Source organism: Hoplias malabaricus, chromosome 15, assembly GCF_029633855.1.
Source record: "Hoplias malabaricus isolate fHopMal1 chromosome 15, fHopMal1.hap1, whole genome shotgun sequence".
NCBI lineage: Eukaryota > Metazoa > Chordata > Actinopteri > Characiformes > Erythrinidae > Hoplias > Hoplias malabaricus.
The window spans coordinates 28,553,745-28,573,277 of NC_089814.1; the positions used below are offsets into that span (position 1 = coordinate 28,553,745).

General features: G+C 40.8%; 1 protein-coding gene across 4 annotated transcripts in view; it reads right to left on the reverse strand.

Annotated features, from left to right (window-relative positions):
- Window positions 1-19,169, reverse strand: part of jakmip2 (janus kinase and microtubule interacting protein 2) — a 79,056-nt gene extending 59,887 nt beyond the window's left edge. For 3 of the 4 annotated variants that reach the window (XR_010795468.1, XR_010795469.1, XM_066645401.1), the window contains exon 1: window positions 19,075-19,169. The gene's annotated coding sequence lies outside the window, so the exon portion shown is untranslated. Of the gene's footprint in view, window positions 1-3,948; window positions 4,045-19,074 lie in introns of those variants that run through there. The other variant, XM_066645402.1, reaches the window with a different exon arrangement.
- Between the last annotated feature and the right edge of the window lie 364 nt (window positions 19,170-19,533).

A 19,533-nucleotide genomic window follows, 5' to 3' on the forward strand; every position in this document is an offset into this window, starting at 1 on the left:
AAAATGAAAACAAGATACAAACAAAACAAACATGGGCAGAAAAGACAGAATACAGGCAGGATTAAACTCAACCTGACAGACAGGGAAGAGCCGTGAACTGGGGTAGATATGTGTAAACAGAAAGACACAGAGGCACAAAAACACACATCTACACACACAAGAACCGACAACAGAACACTGAAACAAAGGGACTATATATAAACAGAGCATAAACAAGGAACACCTGGGACTGATAATGAGGGCAGGACTACAAAGGAGACACTGATGAGAGGGCAGAACTAAGGTGGGACTAGGGTGGAGACAAGAACAACAGCAAACAGCCATGTGCTAAATGAGCACATGGTGGGGAAAACAGACACAGGACAGGGCCAGGGCATGACAAACATAAATATATTAATAAATATACTAATATATAACATGTCACCCTTTTGTTCTTTTGTGTGTTCCTGATCTGTTTTTCTGTTTCTTTGTCTGCCGTGTGCTCCTTTAGCACATGGCTTTGGTTTTATTTTGTTCTAATCTCGACCCTTGTCTCCACCTTAGCCCCGCCTTGTCATTAGTGTTTAACAGATAGATAGATAGATAGATAGATAGATAGATACTTTATTGATCCCCAGGGGAAATTAAAGGTCTCAGTAGCTTACAGACTTAGACATCACGTACACGAATCACTAAACAGCAATGGACTAATAGAGTTTTAAAAAAAAAAAAAAAAAAAAAAAACAAAAAAAAAAAAATCAAATACCCAAGAAGCTGACAGTGTGCTTAAGAATAATCAATCAATCAATCAATCGTCAGAGTAATCAAACATAGCCTGGCAAGAATCTGTGATACTGTGAGCAGCTGGGGATGATCTCTTTTGTGCAGCATATGATTTAAAAGTTGAAAAGGTGTGGATAATGCAATGGGTATGGAATGTGCAATATAAGTACAGTGCAATAACAGTGCAGTTTCAGAATTAGAAATAAATATATTAAATAAAATAGTGCAAGGCAATTTAGTGCAATGTACCTGTATTAAGTATACACCTACTATTGTAGCTGTCAGATTAAGGTACACATGAGGTAGATGAGTTGGTTGACTTGTCCAGTGGTTGACCTGTCTATTGTCCAGTTAGGTACACATGTGCAATATGGAGGAGGTGGAGGTGGTGGTGGTGTTGGATGGACAGACAGACTATGCAGAGAAGTCCAACTCTCCTCTCCCCTTTAGTGAAGCATTGAACAGCTCAATAGCCCTGGGGACAAATGACTTCCTCAGTCTGTCAGTTGAGCCTGGCAGTGAGCGAAGTCTCCAGCTGATCAAGCTCTTCTGCTTGGTTATGATACTGTGGAGTGGATGGCACTCATTGTCCAAGATGCTAATCAGTTTGTTCAGGGTCCTCTTGTTTGATATGGAAGTGATGCACTCCAGTTCAGCCCCCACCACAGAGCCAGCTTTCTTAACCAGCCTGTCTAGTCGCCCAGCATCCCTCTTCTTTATGCTTCCTCCCCAGCATACCACAGCATAAAAGAGGACACTGGCAACAACAGTCTGGTAAAACATCCTGAGGAGCTTACTGCAGACATTGAAGGACCCCAACCTCCTCAGGAAGTACAGCCTGCTCTGCCCTTTCTTGTAGAGTGCTTCAGTGTTGGCTGACCAGTCCAGTTTATTGTCTAGGTGTAAGCCCAGATACTTATAGGTGTCCACCACCTCCACGTCGACCCCATCAATGGTGACTGGTAGCAGGACAGGCTTTGACCTGCGGAAGTCCACCACCATCTCCTTGGTCTTTGAAGTGTTCAGTTGGAGGTGGTTCAGTTTGCACCATTGCACAAAGACCTCCACCAGGCTCCTGTACTCCTCCTCCTGCTCGTTCCTGATACACCCCACAATTGCAGTATCATCAGAGAACTTCTGCATGTGGCACGACTCAGTGTTGTAGCAGAAGTCAGATGTGTACAGGGTGAACAGGACTGGTGAGAGCACAGTACCTTGTGGAGCTCCTGTGCTGCAGATCATGGTGTCGGAGAGACAGTTCTTCAATCTCACGTACTGTGGCCGCTCTAACAGATAATCTGTAATCCAGGTTACCAGGTGAGCGTCCACACCCATCTGTTGGAGCTTGTCTCCCAGTCTGAGAGGTTGGATGGTGTTGAAAGCGCTTGAGAAGTCAAAGAACATGATTCTCACAGCACTGTTCCCCTTGTCCAGGTGTGAATGTGTCCTGTGTAGGAGATAAGTGATGGCATCCTCCACGCCCACTTTCTCCTGGTATGCAAACTGTAGTGGGTCCAGTGCATGGCGTACCTGGGGTCTCAGTATGCATAAGACCAGTCTCTCCATTGTCTTCATCACATGTGATGTTAGAGCCACAGGCCTGTAGTCGTTAAATTCACTCGGGTGTGGCTTCTTAGGGACAGGGGTGAGACATGATGTCTTCCACAGTGTTGGAACTCGACCAAGACGGAGACTCAGGTTGAAGATGTGCTTCAGTGGCTCACCCAGTTCAGCAGCACAGGCCTTGAGCAGCCTTGGACACAGTCTGTCTGGCCCGGCAGCCTTACCAGGTTGTAGTCTCCTCAGCTGTCCTCTGACCTGATCAGCCGTGACGATGGGGGGAAGGGGGATGGGGGCAGGGGAGGTGATTGCCTCGGGGGGTAGTTGGATGGCTGGAGACTGATGGCTGTTGACTGCAGCCGTTGACACCGTGTGGGGGAGAGGTGTGATAGCATGTGATGGGGGTCGCCTAGAGTGTGAAGGAGGTGTTGGTTGGTCGGGCAAGCACACAAGAGCAGTGTCCGAGTCAGTAAGGGGTGGCTGGCATACCACTGCCATCGGAGCTGGATCCGGATCAGGGCGGTCAAACCTGCAGTAGAACTGGTTCAGCTGATTCGCCATGTCCAGATCCCCCTCCACAGAATTGCTGCTCTTTTTGAGGCCAGTGATGGTCTTCATACCATCCCAAACCTCCCTCATGTTGTTCTCCTGCAGCTTCTGTTCCACCTTCTTTCTGTAGTCCTCCTTAGCCTCTTTCAGCTTAACTTTGAGTTCCCCTTGTACGCGCCTCAGCTCTGCCATGTCTCCCTCTCTAAACGCCTTTTTCTTCCTATTGAGAAGGGCCTTGACATTGCTGGTAATCCAAGGCTTGTTGTTGGGAAAGCAGCGTACAGTTCTCGTGGGAACAACAATGTCCATACAGAAGTTCAGGTAGTCCGTAGTGCAGTGTGTGACCTCCTCTAAGTCCTCCCCACTCTGCAGCACACTCCAGTCTGTGGATCCGAAGCAGTCTCTCAGAACCTCACCTGCTTCAGGTGTCCATTTCCTGAAGGTGCGTGTGGTGGCTGGTAGCCTCTGTACTTTGGGCTTGTACATTGGCTGTAGATGAATGAGGTTGTGGTCTGACTTCCCCAGCGGGGGGAGTGGCGTGGCACTGTATGCATCCCTCAAATTTGCGTACATGAGGTCTATTGTTCTGTTTTTTCGAGTAGGGCAGTTAACAAACTGGTAGAAATTTGTGAGAGTGGAGTCCAGTGTTGTGTGATTGAAGTCGCCCGAGATTGCAAAAAATGCATCAGTGTGTTGAGTTTGCAGCCTAGCGATTATTGAGTGGATGACGTCACACGCTCTGTCCGGAAGAGCACGCGGCGGAACATAAACACACACCACAATGGCGTGCGAGAATTCTCTCGGCATGTAGTACGGTCTGAGACTGACCGCCAGTAACTCCACATCCTCACAGCATACAGTCTCCTTCACTGTAACGTGTCTGGGATTGCACCATCTGTTGTTAATGTACATCACCAGTCCACCTCCCTTCTTTTTGCCAGAAAGTTTACAGTCTCTGTCCAAGCGAGCCACACTGAAGCCGGGCAGCTCAACGTTAACAGTGGGGATTTGGCTAGTTAGCCATGTCTCCGTAAAGCATAGCAGGCTACACTCTCTGTATAACTTTTGGTTTCTTACCAAGGCAGCCAGTTCGTCAGACTTGTTAGCCAGAGAGTTCACGTTTCCCATAACCATCGAAGGAACTGCGGGCTTGTATCTCCACTTCTTCTCCCGCCGCCTCGTCTTCACTTTAATCCCCGCACGGCACCCTCTAAAGCGCCATAGCTCCTCCGGGATGTTTACGTTAACTCTGCCAGCGTTCTTCCGTAGTGCAATCAGCTGATTCCTTGTGTACACAAGTTTGCTGTCGCTGGGTCGTTGTGATCGGTCCATATCCATAGGATATAATAAAACAAAACACTCCTCAAGGTGTGTAACCAAAAAGTTTCAAGATAAAAAAGTAAACAAAGACTTAGAAAAAACAAGCGGAGACGGAGCTACCTCGAGATGCTGCCACTGTCGTCGGCGCCATTTTGATTTTGGTGTGTCTGCTTTGTGATCCTGCCTACTTGTTATCCTTTTCCAGTGTTCCTTGTCTGTAGTCATGTGTATAGACCCCCCTCGTTCTCAGTGCTTCTTGGTCTGATCTTGTATGTAGATGTGTTTTCTAGTAGTTTTATGTATGTCTACACCAGTTCATGGCTCTTTCTTGTTTGTTCCTCTTCAGTTTAGTCTAGTTTGTCTTTTTGCCTCCCTGCTCCTGTTTGTTTTCTCTGATTGTTAGTTTTGTTTTTGGTCTTGAAAAAAATATATATTCCTTGCATGTATGTCCGCCTCCTTATCTCCCTTCAGCCGTGACAACAGCAGGTAGTGTCACAGTCACATAGCTCCAGGGACTTGGAGGTTGTGTGTTCGAATCCTGCTCCAAGTGACTGTCTGTGAGGAGTTTGGTATGTTCTTCCCGTGGGTATGTGTATAAATTTATAAGGAACCAAAAATATTCTCTGAAACTCTAGAAGATATTATGTACTGTAGATGGAATATTCAAAGTCTTCTCAATTTTATGTTGACAAACTTTCTTCTGAAAATGTTCCACAATTTCTAGATGAAGTTTTACACAAATTGGTCTTTGCTGTGCTCATCTTTGCTTCTAAGAGGCTCTGACTCTAAAATGTTCATTTAAAACCATTTTTAAATTAATATTATTTTTAGTACATCTTATTTTTCCAGCTTCATTGCCCCTTTCCCAACTTTTTGGAGATATTGTTGTTGTTACCAATTTTGATTTTTATTTATTATCTATTTTATATTCTTCATGAAATGTTTAATTTGTCTCTCTGCCTCCATTGCCTTCTGTTGTTATTTACATTTATACAGTGTCCTAAATTTTTGGAACTGGAGGACTGCCTTGTGACACATACATTTGTTGTGATCTGTGAAAAGGTGTATTGCTTTGCAAACACTTCATTGAAAATAACATTTAAAAAGTGTGCTTTCCGTTCATTCACCACATGGCATTAAACTGAACAAATCTAGTATTACATTTTGGGTGGCTGCTGACTTTTAAACAAAATATGTACATCCAAAATATAACAGCAGACCATGTTGCTGGTCAAGGGTTACAAGGTTTATTTCATTCATTCATTATCTGTAACCGCTTATCCAGTTCAGGGTCGTGGTGGGTCCAGAGCCTACCTGGAATCATTGGGTGCAAGGCGGGAATACACCCTGGAGGGGGCGCCAGTCCTTCACAGGGCAACACAGACACACACACACATTCACTCAAACATTCACACCTACGGACAATTTTGAGTCGCCAGGTTTATTTCACATTATTTTAAATATTAAATTTTCAAAATATTATTATGAAATTTTTTCAAGTATAGCCAAGCCACAATGATCTTTCTATAATTCTGGACCTTATTTAAGCACTGTACATTTTCAGTTTGGATTGACACTTCTATATAGAACAATACAAAATGCAATGTTTCAGGTTAATTGAATATTTTATATTTAAGGTTTATAAAATTAGACATATAATTACACATACTTAGAAATTAATAATTAAACAATTTTCACAAGCATTGCACAATTTTCCCCTGACAGCATATCATTAAAACTTCATCGTTTAAAATTTAAGTCTCAGAGCAGAGCAGTTACATGACAAATAAGAAGAACATGATTGATCTACTTGTATGCATCCGAAGTGCTGACTGGCTGATAAAACCTAACTAATCAAATAAATAAATAAAGTAAGAATTAAATGTTTTGACAAACAAATGCTTGGCAGTCTGTTGGAATTTGCGTTTATTATTATCCATCCATCCATCCATCCATTATCTGTAACCGCTTATCCAATTTAGGGTCACGGGAGGTCCAGAGCCTACCTGGAATCATTGGGCGCAAGGCGGGAATACACCCTGGAGGGGACGCCAGTCCTTCACAGGGCAACACAGACACACACACTTTCACTCACACACTCACACCTACGGACACTTTCGAGTCGCCAATCCACCTGCAACATGTGTTTTTGGACTGTGGGAGAAAACCAGAGCACCCGGAGGAAACCCACGCGGACACGGGGAGAACACACCAACTCCTCACAGACAGTCACTCGGAGCGGGAATCGAACCCACAACCTCCAGGTCCCTGGAGCTGTGTGACTGCGACACTACCTGCTGCGCCACCGTGCAGCCGCGTTTATTATTATAATTTATTTATTTATTTTTTGTAATAAAACATAATGACATTATTAAATATCCAGGGGTTGGACAATGAAACTGAAACAACTGGTTTTAGACCACAATAATTTATTAGTATGGTGTAGGGCCTCCTTTTGCAGCCAATACAGCGTCAATTCGTCTTGGAAAAGACATATACAAGTCCTGCACAGTGGTCAGAGAGATTTTAAGCCATTCGTCTTGCAGGATAATGGCCAGGTCACTACGTGATGCTGGTGGAGGAAAACGTTTCCTGACTCGCTCCTCCAAAACACCCCAAAGTGGCTCAATAATATTTAGATCTGGTGACTGTGCAGGCCATGGGAGATGTTCATCAAATCAATCTTTCACCAGTCTTGCTGTGTGTATTAGTGCATTGTCATCCTGATACACAGCACCGCCTTCAGGATACAATACTTGAACCATTGGACGCACATGGTCTTACTGGTGCAATGTGCAATTAATGAAGATTGGCCACCAGGCTGGTCTTATTTAGCCATGAAACTTCCCACACTAAAATGACAGGTGTTTCAGTTTCATTGTCCAACCCCTGTATATTACATTAAAAACATAGAGGGCCCACACTGGATGTTTGCAGGTGATAAAAGATTATAACTGGCTGTAAAATCATGAAACTGTATGAGGCCTGCTGACTTTGGAAACTATTTATTCATTCATTGCCAGCTATGTAACAAATACATTTACCATATTTAAGACATTGGTGAAAAACAGCATTGCTTCTCCCAGTCCCAATGAGAACATAACTGTTGATGAACAACTCTTTCACTCAGCACATGGCCAACATATCAAGCAAATCTAAATTCAGTGTCACAGCTAAGACAAAACCCTGGAGCTAGCAGGCATAATCCAACCACTTGAATGACTTGCTGAATAATTTGTACATATGTAATAACTGTAATGTGTAGGCTGCACACATTTACCAAATGGCTCACTCATGCAAATTTCTGTTTGTGAGGAAAGGTCCCATTATATTAGTATCTTTGAGAACTTCTTATTAAATCAGTCTATGTTTTATGAAATCAGGCCTAATCAAAACAGAGATACAGTGCCTTGCAAAAGTATTGGGCCCCCTTGAACTTTTCAAACTTTTGCCACATTTCAGGCTTCAAACATAAAGATATAAAATTTTAATTTTTTGTGAAGAATCAACAACAAGTGGGACACAATTGTGAAGTGTAATGAAATTTATTGGATGTGTCAAACTTAAAAAAAAAACAAAAAACTGAAAGGTGGTGCGTGCTATATTATTTGGCCCCCTTGCGTTAATACTTTGTAGTGCCACCTTTTGCTGCAAGTACAGCTGCAAGTCGCTTGGGGAATGTCGCTATCAGTTTTGCACATTGACAGACTGAAATTCTTGCCCATTCTTCCTTGCAAAACAGCTCGAGCTCAGTGAGGTTGAATGGAGAGCGTTTGTGAACAGCAGTCTTCAGCTCTTTCCACAGATTCTCGATCGGATTCAGGTCTGGACTTTGACTTGGCCATTCCAACACCTGGATACGTTTATTTGTGAACCATTCCATTGTAGATTTGGCTTTATGTTTTGGATCATTGTCTTGTTGGAAGATAAATCTCTGTCCCAGTCTCTGTCCCCAACCTCCAACAGGTTTTCTTCCAGAATGGTCTTGTATTTGGCCCCATCCATCTTCCCATCAATTTTGACCATCTTTCCTGTCCCTGCTGACAAAAAGCAGACCCAAACCATGATGCTGCCACCACCATGTTTGACAGTGGGGATGGTGTGTTCAGGGTGATGAGCTGTGTTGCTTTTACGCCAAACATATCGTTTTGCACTGTGGCCAAACAGTTCAATTTTGGTTTCATCTGACCAGAGCACCTTTTTCCACGTTTGGTGTGTCTCCAAAGTGGCTTGTGTCAAGCTTTAAATGAGACTTTTTATGGATATTTTTGAGAAATGGCTTTCTTCTTGCCAATCTTCCATAAAGGCCAGATTTGTGCAGTGTACGACTGATTGTTGTCCTATGGACAGACTCTCCCACCTCAGCTGTAGATCTCTGCAGTTCATCCAGAGATTGCTTGCACAGTGCTCCTTGGGATGTTTAAAGCTTGGGAAATCTTGTTGTATTCAAATCCAGCTTTAAACTTCTCCACAACAGTATCTCAGACCTGCCTGGTGTGCTCCTTGGTCTTCATGATGCTCTCTGCGCTTTGAACAGAACCTTGAGACTATCACAGAGCAGGTGCATTTATACGGAGACTTGATTACACACAGGCGGATTCTATTTATCATCATCAGTCATTTGGGACCACATTGGATCATTCAGAGATCCTCACTGAACTTCTGGAGTGAGCCTGAAATGTGGCAAAAGGTTTGCAAGGCACTGTACCTTATTCTATTAGCCTAAAGTTTAGTTGCTAAATTACACAACACTGATTATACCATATATCTTAATTAGGCCATGTCCTAATTTGGCCTAAATTTTATCTGTTTATTCATATGTGACACAGATTATTTGTTTGTCTAGCTGTGTGAACAGAAAAATAGGTTTTTAAAAACAATATTCTGGCCTCTTTTAGATGTAGAATTTATGATTCGATTCATATCCATTCTGTTGCACTGCGACTCTGTCTGAACACCCGGAATTCATGTGACTTTTGCGCCACTCAGCTTTATAGGATTTTTGTTTTAATTTGAGGTGTTTAGGACATGGAAATGACCTGGTCAAAATATGTTCTATATAGATTGGGAAAGCCTGTGAAAATTTTTAGAACCACAGGGAAGAAGAGATAAGAAGAAGAGGTAAGGCTAAGGTAAGGTAAGGCTACTCCTGCTTCAGTAAATGCAATGCCTCCTGCTGTTTCTGCTCCAGTGAACATGGTGCCTCCTGCCCCTCCTGCTCCAGTGAACGTGGTGCCTCCTGCCCCTCCTGCTCCAGTGAACGTGGCACTTGTTCCTGTGTCTGCAGTTCCTGCTGCTCCTGTTCCTGTGCAGGCGGTGACCCTCACCGCTTCTGTTCCTGTGTCGGCAGTCCCAGCCGCTTCTGTTCCTGTGTCAGCGGTGACCCTCACTGCTTCTGTTCCTGTGTCAGCAGTGACCCCCATAGCTTCTGTTTCCGTGACTGCATCTCCCAGCTGCTTCTGTTCCTATAAATGTGCCTCCTGCTGACTCAGCTTGTGTCCGTGAGTCAGCCCCTACCTACATTTGTATTTGTTCCTCTGTCTGTTCCTGTTTTGGTCCCTGTTTTGGTCCCTGTTTCTGTCTGTGTCCCTGTGCCTGTTTCTGCCTTGGTCTCTTGGTCTCTGTTCCTGTCCGCTTCCATCTCATTCTCCGGTCCAGTTTCCTGTCTCCGCTCCTGCCTTGTCTCAAGTCCAGTTCCCTGTTTTGTCTCCTGTCTCTTTTCCTGTCTTTTCCCCAGTCCAGTCAAGTGTTCAGTCTCCTATTTCTGCCCCCGTCTTTTCACGAGGCCTGTCTCCTCTTTATGCCTCTGTCCTGTCTCCTCTCTGGTCCAATGTTTTTTGTCTTCTGTTCAGTCTCTTGTCTCTGCTCCTGTCTAGCTCTAGTCCTGTGATCTGTTTGTGTCTTGTCTTTTGCTTTCCAGGCTCTTCTCTTTAACCAGTTCCAGGGATCTAGGTCTACGTGCCCCGGGAGATGTGCGTTCAGGTGGGGGCTTCTGACATACACTTGCTCTGTCTCATGCTTTCCTACTCTGGTTTATGTCTGTTTCTCTGCCATGTGCTCTTTTAGCACATGGCTCTGTTTGTTTGGTCCCAGTCTCAACCCAAACTGGGTGGGAAAAGTGGCGTCACATGAGTTTATATTGGTGGGCACAGCAGTGAACAGCCCAGCCTCAGTATGCTGCATTCAAGTGGTGTTGGTTTTATTGGAAAAATTATTTTGCCAACAAGAGGCACCACATGGACATCCTCTAAAGTCGGAAGCTGAAGTTGGACACAAATTTTCAATGTAACACAAACTGCCCAATCTGTGATGTAAACACTGTGTACATCACATGGGGGAACAGTCCATCAGCTGTAAAATATTAAATAATAATGTAAAATTTGTACGTAATTCTAAGAGCAATGTCATTTTAAATATCTACAATGAACACATATGTTCATTCATTCATTGTATGAAACCGCTTATCCAATTCAGGGTCAGGCCTACACAGAATCATTGGGTGCAAGGCAGGAACACACTCTGGGCTCCAGTCCTTCACACATATGTTTTTTTGCTATATTAATGCTGAAAACACCCCTACATAGTAGTGGTCGACCGATAATTGTCATTGGTTGATGCCTGTGCTCGCGAGATTGATCTAAAATTGTAGGCACAGTTACAAGAAGCCCTTATTTTTAATACAGAAGTGACGGCCTACTGAAATGTGCACGTGCATCTTAATAAATTAGAATATCATCAAAAACTTTATTTATTTCAGTAATTCAATTTAAAAAATGGAACTCATATAGATTCATTACAAAGAGAGTGATCTGTTTAAGCATGTATTTCTTTTAATGTTGATTATTATGGCTTACAGCCAATGAAAATCCAGAAGTCATAATCTCAGGAAATTAGAATAATCAAAAAACACCAGCAAAGGTTTCCTAAGCCTTTAAAATGGTCCCTTAATCTGGTTCAGTAGACTACACAATCATGGGAGAAGACTTGACAGATGTCCAGAAGGCCATCATTGACACCCTCTTGCTGTATCCAAGCATATTTATGGGAATTTGAGTGGGAGGAAAAAGTGTGGTAGAAAAAGGTGCACAAGCAACGGGGATAACAGCAGCCTTGAAAGTGTTCAAACATTTGGGGGAGATTCACATGGAGTGAACTGCTGCTGGACTCAATGTTTCAAGAGCCACCACACAGACACATCCATGGGCTACAACTGTCACATTCCTTGTGTCAAGCCACTCATCATCCAAGAGACAATGCCAGAAGCATCTTACCTGGCCAAGGAGAAAAAGGACTGGACTGTTGCTCAGTGTCCAAAGTCTTGTTTGAAAGTGGTCCAAAGTCAGATGAAAGTAAATGTTGCATTTCATTTGGAATCAAGGTCCCAGATTCTAGAGGAATCATCAAATCAAACGTATTTGTATAGCGCTTTTTAAAACTGATGTTGGCACAAAGCAGCTTCACAGAATTCCAATTTTAACATGAAATGTGAAAATATAAAGAATGTAAAAATCCCACTGGAGAGCAAGCCAGGGGCGACAGAGGCAAGGAAAAACTCCCTCTGAGCTGAATAACCAGTAGATTGACCAGAGGAGGATGGGTCACCCCTTGTGAGCCTTGGTCCCTCCCAAGGTTTCTTCCTCAGCTGGGGGAGTTTTTCCTTGCCACTGTCGCCCCTGGCTTGCTCACTTGAGGGTTTTACATTTGTCTTTACATTTCATGTCAAATCTTGTCTTACTGGAATTCTGTGAAGCTGCTTTGTGACAACATCAGTTGTGAAAAGCGCTATATAAATAAATTTGATTTGATTTGATTTGAATAAGAGACCTTGAGAGGAACCAAGGCTTACAAGCTTATTTCTCTGGTCAGTCTACTGGTAATAATAGTTAGGAGTCCATGAAAACATAGCTAGGAGTCCACGAAAACATTTTAATCTACTTTGAGAGTATAAATTAATACAAATAAAAATTTATTATTTCATTGATTCATTATCTGTAACCCTTAACTAGTCCAGGGTTGCGGTGGGTCCAGAGCCTACCTGGAATCACTGGGCGCAAGGCAGGAATACACCCTGGATGGGGTGCCAGTCCTTCACAGGTCAACACACACACTCACACCTACGGACACTTTTGAGTCGCCAATCCACCTACCAACATGTGTTTTTGGACTGTGGGAGGAAACCGGAGACAAATAAAAATATAAAATAAAATTTCAATTGAATACCAATTGCACATATTTGACTGAATTGTTTGACTGTGACGCCTGCTGTCGTGCAAATGGAACAGAGAACAGGTAGAAATAAGAGGCAATTAGCAAGACAGCCTCTTTAAAAGGAGTGGTTCTGCAGGTGGTGACAACAGACCATTTCTCTACTTTCGCAGACCATCTCATACTTTCTGGCTGATGTTTTGGTCACTTTTGCAGTGTCTACAACCCACAGAAGTTGCTCAGGTAGTGCAGCTCATCCAGGATGGCACATAAAAATGCAAGCTGTGGCAAGAAGGTTTGCTGTGTCTGTCAGCACAGTGTCCAGAGCATGGAGGAGATACCAGGAGAGGGCCCAACGTCCACAGGTGGGGCTTGTACTTACAGCCCAACACCATGCAGGGCGATTGGTATTAGCCAGAGAACACCAAGACTGGCAGATTCAACATTGCCGCCCTGTGCTCTTCACAGATGAGAGCAGGTTCACACTGAGCACGTGTGACAGACGTGACAGAGTCTAAAGATGCCATGGAGAACATTCTGCTGCCAGCAACATCCTCCAGCATGACTGGTTTGGCAGTGGCTCAGTAATGGCATGAGCAGACATTTCTTTGGAGTGCTGCACAGCCCTCCATGTGCGAGCCAGAGGTACTCTGACTGCCATTAGGTACCGGGATGAGATTCACAGACCCATTGTGAGACCATATGCTGGTGCAATATATGGATATATAGTATATAATGTATTAGAAGGAACCCAGGGCCCACTGTATGTGGCTGAAGTGGCCTTGTGGCTGAAGTACGTCAGCAGTTCCTGTGTGAAGGCATTGATGCTATGTACTGGCCTGCCTGTTGCCCAGACTTGAATCCAATCAAGCACATCTGGGACATATCTCGTTCATCCACCAACTCCATGTTGCACCACAAACTGTACTGGAGTTGACTGACGCTTTAATCCAGGTCTGGGAGGAGATCCCTCAGGACATCTGCCGCCTCATCAGGAGCATGCCCAGGCATTGTAGGTACATCATACAGGCCTGTAGAGACCACACACTACTGATGCTCATTTTAACCTTGAGTCTTGAGTAACTTACACTGAAGTTGGATCAGCCTGTAATTTGATTTTCCACTTTCATTTTGAATATGATTCCAAATAATAATTTTGATTTACATTGATCATTTTTATGTGTTTTATGTGAGTGCTATCAAAAACATTTTAGGAATGTAGTGAAGTCAGGACCTGTATCTTCAAATTAAAATCCCTTGTATATTTGAGATCAGAGAAACAGACTTTGTCAGACTACGCGTCTGTCTCTAACAAAGAACTCGATGATCAAAACCTAAAGGGGGGACATACTGCCAACATATTGAATGTAACTAATCTATACTCATGGACGATGAACTGTTCTCCTCACACCTTGAGACCTGCGAGATCAAATTGAAATATATCAGTTCTAAATATTGAAATATATCAGTCTGTGTGTAATGACAGAGTATGATATACAAGTTTCACTTTTTCAATAGAATTACTGAAATAAATCAACTTTTTCATGATATTCTAATTTTATGACCATCGCCTGGGATGAAATCCCTGATGTTGATCTGGCACTAGAACATTTTTGCAAATAATTTCTGGCCATGATAGACAAACATGCCCCTTATAAAAATTTCACAAACATTTTCATTCCATGGATGACAAATTAGATATTCTCCTTACTAAATGAAAGGAATAAAGCATGGGCCATCCCCAGAAGAGATGGGGGTAGAGACCAATTACTTACATTCAGACAGTAAAGGAATAATTTATTTCACACATTAGAACATTCATTCATTCATTATCTGTAACCGCTTATCCATTTCAGGGTCACGGGGGGTCCAGAGCCTACCTGGAATCATTGGGCGCAAGGCGGGAATACACCCTGGAGGGGGCGCCAGTCCTTCACAGGGCAACACAGACACACACACACATTCACTCACACACTCATACCTATGGACACTTTTGAGTCGCCAATCCACCTACCAACGTGTGTTTTTGGACTGTGGGAGGAAACCGGAGCACCTGGAGTAAACCCACGTGGACAAGGGGAGAACACACCAACTCCTCACAGACAGTCACCTGGAGCAGGAATCGAACCCACAACCTCCAGTCCCCTGGAGCTTTGTGGCTGCGCCACCGTGCCGCCCCACATTAGAACAGTAAAGTCAAATATTATCTAAATCAATTTTCCAACTCACTCCAACAAAAATCTTGTTAAAAAAAAATCAAGCAGAATTCCCAGTATCTGGAAAACAGCACAAGTAACTCAACTTACACAAGGGAGGTGATGTTTTGGAACTTAATAATTTTAGACCAATATCAAAACTGTCTTGCTTAGACAAAATTTTAGAATCATTAGTGATTGATCAACTGAAGATATTTATTTGTGCAAACTCAGTTCTATCTGAATATCAGTCTGGATTTAGAGAGAAGCACAGCACAATTTCAGCTACCATACTCGTTCTAGATAATCTTCTAACTGGTATTGACAGAAAGAAACACTGTGCAGCCATTTTTATTGATCTCTCTAAAGCTTTTGATAAAAGCTTTTCAGAAGTAGATCATTCTCTACTTCTGAAAAGTTTACACAACATTGGTTTTGATCATAGTACTATCGACTTATCCAGTAATTACTTATTAACTAGACAGCAATGTGTGGCCTTGGGACAAAAAAAATTGAACTTCTATAAATCACTAAGGGTATCCCACAAAGGTTTATTCTTGGACCAACCATATTTAATCTTTTTAAAAATTATGTGGGCTCCACCATTTTTGAGTGCAATATATATTTATTTGCTGATGACACTATTATATATTGGCAAACAGGTTGTTAAAGCAACACTGCTGTCTGTGCTGGATTATGGTGATGTGATTTACAGACATGCATCTGCAGCTACTTTAAAGCCATTGGATGGTATGTATCATTATTTGGCCATAAGATTCATTACTGGTGACCCCTACAGCACACATCATTATATGAAAACGATGGATGGCCTTCTCTTGCTGTATACTGACAACTGCAATGGTTTATTTTTATCTTTAAAGCACCTTCTGGCCATATGCTATCATATATCACAGCAATACTCACTGAAAATAACACTAATTACTAGATTGGATCACCCTTCAGGTACCAAGATCTGGGAAAATCTGCTTTTAGTTACAGTGCACCAGCAAGCTGGAATTCACTACAGGAAACACTAAAGCTCAGCTCTCTGGTGTCACTCAGCCATTTTAAACTTTTACTTTCTAACCACCTCCATGAAGCCTTCCAGTGATTTAGTTGATTTTATTTTTATTTTATTTCCTTTATTCCTTTTATTTTTTTTATTATTTATATTATTAGTATTATTTATTTTACTATTTTTAGCTATTCATTTTTTTTACAGTTGTTTGCCTTAAGTTTTTATGTTCCTCTCTTGTTTATTATCAGATTCTTATTTTGAGTTTAATTTCTATATTTATCTAATTTATTTAGTCTTTATTTTGTCTTTTTCTTGGTTTTTAGTTTATTTATATCTGATCTGTTCTCTTTTGTGATTTTTTAATTGATTTTGTTACTTTGGTTACATTATTTCATTTATATTTTAAGCTCCCATATTAAATTTCCTTTTTTTTCTTTTTCAATCCTTTTATTGTAAGTTTGTAATGCTCGGCTACATTGTAAATGAGGGTTTCCCTCAATGTATTTCCGAGTGAAAATAAAGGTTAATTGATTTATTGATAATAATGTTTGAGCATAATGTTCTAACAATGTTATCACTAACAAAGTTATCACTAATCACTTAATATTTGAAAATATCCTAACCTTAAAAAATTTCATTCTAGGAATAAACAAACAAAAAACTAAATGCTGAAAAGGTTTTAATAATCACCGTTATCACTCAGTGTTATCACTAAACACAAAAATTTTACTAATCCTTCACACAATTATTATTATAACTGATATTAACTGTTTAATTGTAAATTAATATGATACATGCTCATAACACGTATGGAGGCTGTTATTGAGCATATGTGATTGGTATAAACAAATTTTTCTGCTCATTTTACAGTAGGAAAAATGCTGGGAGTATGCAAATATAACTTAAATTACCTATTTGGATGGGATTAAAACTACTGAGATACTCTGGTAAAATTACTTTACCCTGTGTCCAAAGGTAAAATGAATCTGGTCCAAATAGGGCTTTAAATTTATTCTGGGCACTATGTTTGCTGCCAATTCAATCCTGAATAGATTATATAACTCTGGTGTTGATATATACTATATATATAATATAAACTCTAAATGGAATCGGCCCTCTGTACTTCAGTAAACTTATATTCTATTATGACCCATCAAGCCTACTTAGATTACAAACTTTGGTACAATTTTCCAATTAATGTCCTGTGCTTTGCATTTGGTTTTGGCATGTTCACAGCACCATATCATGGAATACAATACAGTTGAGCTGATTTTTAGGTGGTTTGTTTTCAAGTCTGACAAAAGCATTTTATTCTTTAAATGGAAATCGAAATGCATTTCTGGTAAGAGATAGAGCGACATCCAATCTATGTAATGAATATTAGCTTTTCATTTTGGCACATTTTTGGAATGTCAGTGTTTAAAAGTAATCTCGCGTATACTGCACTTCAATGAGACCTTAATTTTAAAGTATCTCATGATGTAAAACAATACAGTTATGCATTGAATTATGACCCTAATTCAACATTTAATTTTTAAAATTCAAATCCTTGTGTATTGCTTTTCAGTACAGAGGTTAAGTTACGCGAAAACAATATTGTGGTTTTGCTTTTCATTTTGGCACATATTCCGAGTGGTAGTGTGGAAAAGCAATGGCGATCGTGAGTTGCGTTCTATTGCAGTGATTACTTTTAAGTTTGGCACTAATTCCTCTTCATAGTTCATGGACATTTGGTGGTAATCTGAGATGTCTGGGCTGTAGTCCCGCTGTTCTCACACGTTCACTCTTTTCCATAAGCTGTTAGGACCCCTCCTGCACATGCCATGCTCTTGTACTTCACTTCCTACATTGGATTTTTCACACACTGATTATAATTAAAAATTACAATTAAAATAAGTTTTTGTGGTCTGCCTAAGTCAGTAACCATGTAAAGAGTCATTCTGATTTTTTTGTTGCATCTGTAGATTTAAGATTTAGGGTGAAATTTCAGAAATATCCTGCCTCCTCATCTTAGTATCTCCTGTCAAAATATTATCGTGGTATATGGTATTACCATGCTTAGAAACAGAACTGGTCAGCTAAAATTTTATTATGTAAAGTTGACCTTCTAAAATAATAGTCAAGCCTTCATCTGTAAAGATTTCCTGTTGTATTAATATAGGAAACCACAAGATTAAGCATTTATAAAAAATAATCCATTTTATACATCCTTCAGTCATAATACTAAACTCCTTTTCTGTACTCATTGTCTATTTAATCAGCTCCACTTACCATAAAGATGTATGTATTCTTTGTATTTCTACAATTAAAGAATGTAGTCCATTTGTTGCACTGCATAATTTATTATCCCAAATAATTTTGAAATGGTGCTAGATAAATTGGAAAAAAGTGTGTGATAATCTGCTTTGAAACTAAATTATGGTTCTAAAATTAAATAAATCATCAGTTACAGTAATCTCATAGTTGCAGCAAAAACACTAATAAAGTCAGCTTCTGACATCAAATATTCTGGCTAACTGACCTGAAATTAGGTCAAGTTGTAAAAATATTACTAAATGTTTGATTGTTATATGCTTTATCCCATACTTCTGAGTCTGGAATTTGGGATTAAAAGCTGCTCATACTTTAGATAAATATGTAATTTAGCTTATTATTTGTTCAACTTTAGGACTATTTTTATTTTTCTGGTCAAACAAGGCCAAAGAAAACTTAGCTTTTGTCTCTTTTTAACAACCATTAAAGTAAGATACTCATCAGATTTAAATTGATCAACATATTATATTATATAGGATTTATATAGGACAAATATACAAATTGTTGCTAGATTACTATAGATGTTGCATATATTATGTCCAAGGCATAAAGGGGAAAGAATTATGCATACATTCATACATACATACAAACAAGCAAATCAATAATTTAATACATAGTGTCATTTCATTTTTCTTGGGGGGAAATGAAACATTTAATTAACCATGAAACAGATGATTTAAATCATTTAGGTATCAGTGTAGTAGCTAATTAATATGTGTTTTATACGCAGTCTTTATGTGTCAAGCATATCAAGAATGTACTAATGCGGTCCTGTCAAAAGCGTTAATGGCTACGAGTGGCCATCAGGGATGATAACTGGTATCTTTAACATAGCCTGGATGATGTACAAACAAATGTGTTCTCGGAGCTATAACCATTCTACTAGCACATTTAAGGTATCCAACAAACAAATTAGGTGATATATGCACATTTGTATAGGTATATTTTACAAGATGTAATAGCAATCGGTTGGTGTAAATAACCCCCGTTAGCTTACGAGCTTCAATGAAGCCACGCTTTAATAACGACGGAAAAAATCTAACTAGTTCGTTTGTGAAAGCCCCACATCTCATAGTACTTCACGCGTTCGCTTTAAGATTAAAATATGTGTTTATTAGTTAGGTTCGAAGCAAACCACAAACACAAGCTTACCAAAACTGAAGTCTTGAAGACAAACTGAGGCCTGCTAACCTCAAATCCGTATCCATAGTGCCTTACGTTTCTTTCCGTCCTCTGCGCTATCCCTCAGCATCAGCAACGGTACATTTCAACGATGGGATATACAAGTCCCGCCCTACTGAGCTGGGATTGGTTTGAGATATTTAATACCTGCGCTAGGATTGGCTAGAACGTCATATTCTAGCCCTTCGCCCGTATGAACTGTTAAGGAGGGGAATACTGCAGTCTAGAGACCGTAAAAGGGAGGGAGCTTGAGGCGGGAGCTTGTCAATCACTTTTTGCATCAACCAATGAAAAATTACTCTTGGGCGTCTATCAAAATTAACAACGGCCAATTGCAAACAAGAACGAGCCTTCCGTCAATTTGTCCATGGTTAACACCCATTCTATTTCAGATTCATTTGATGTGATTTGTTGTACGTAATGTAGTAC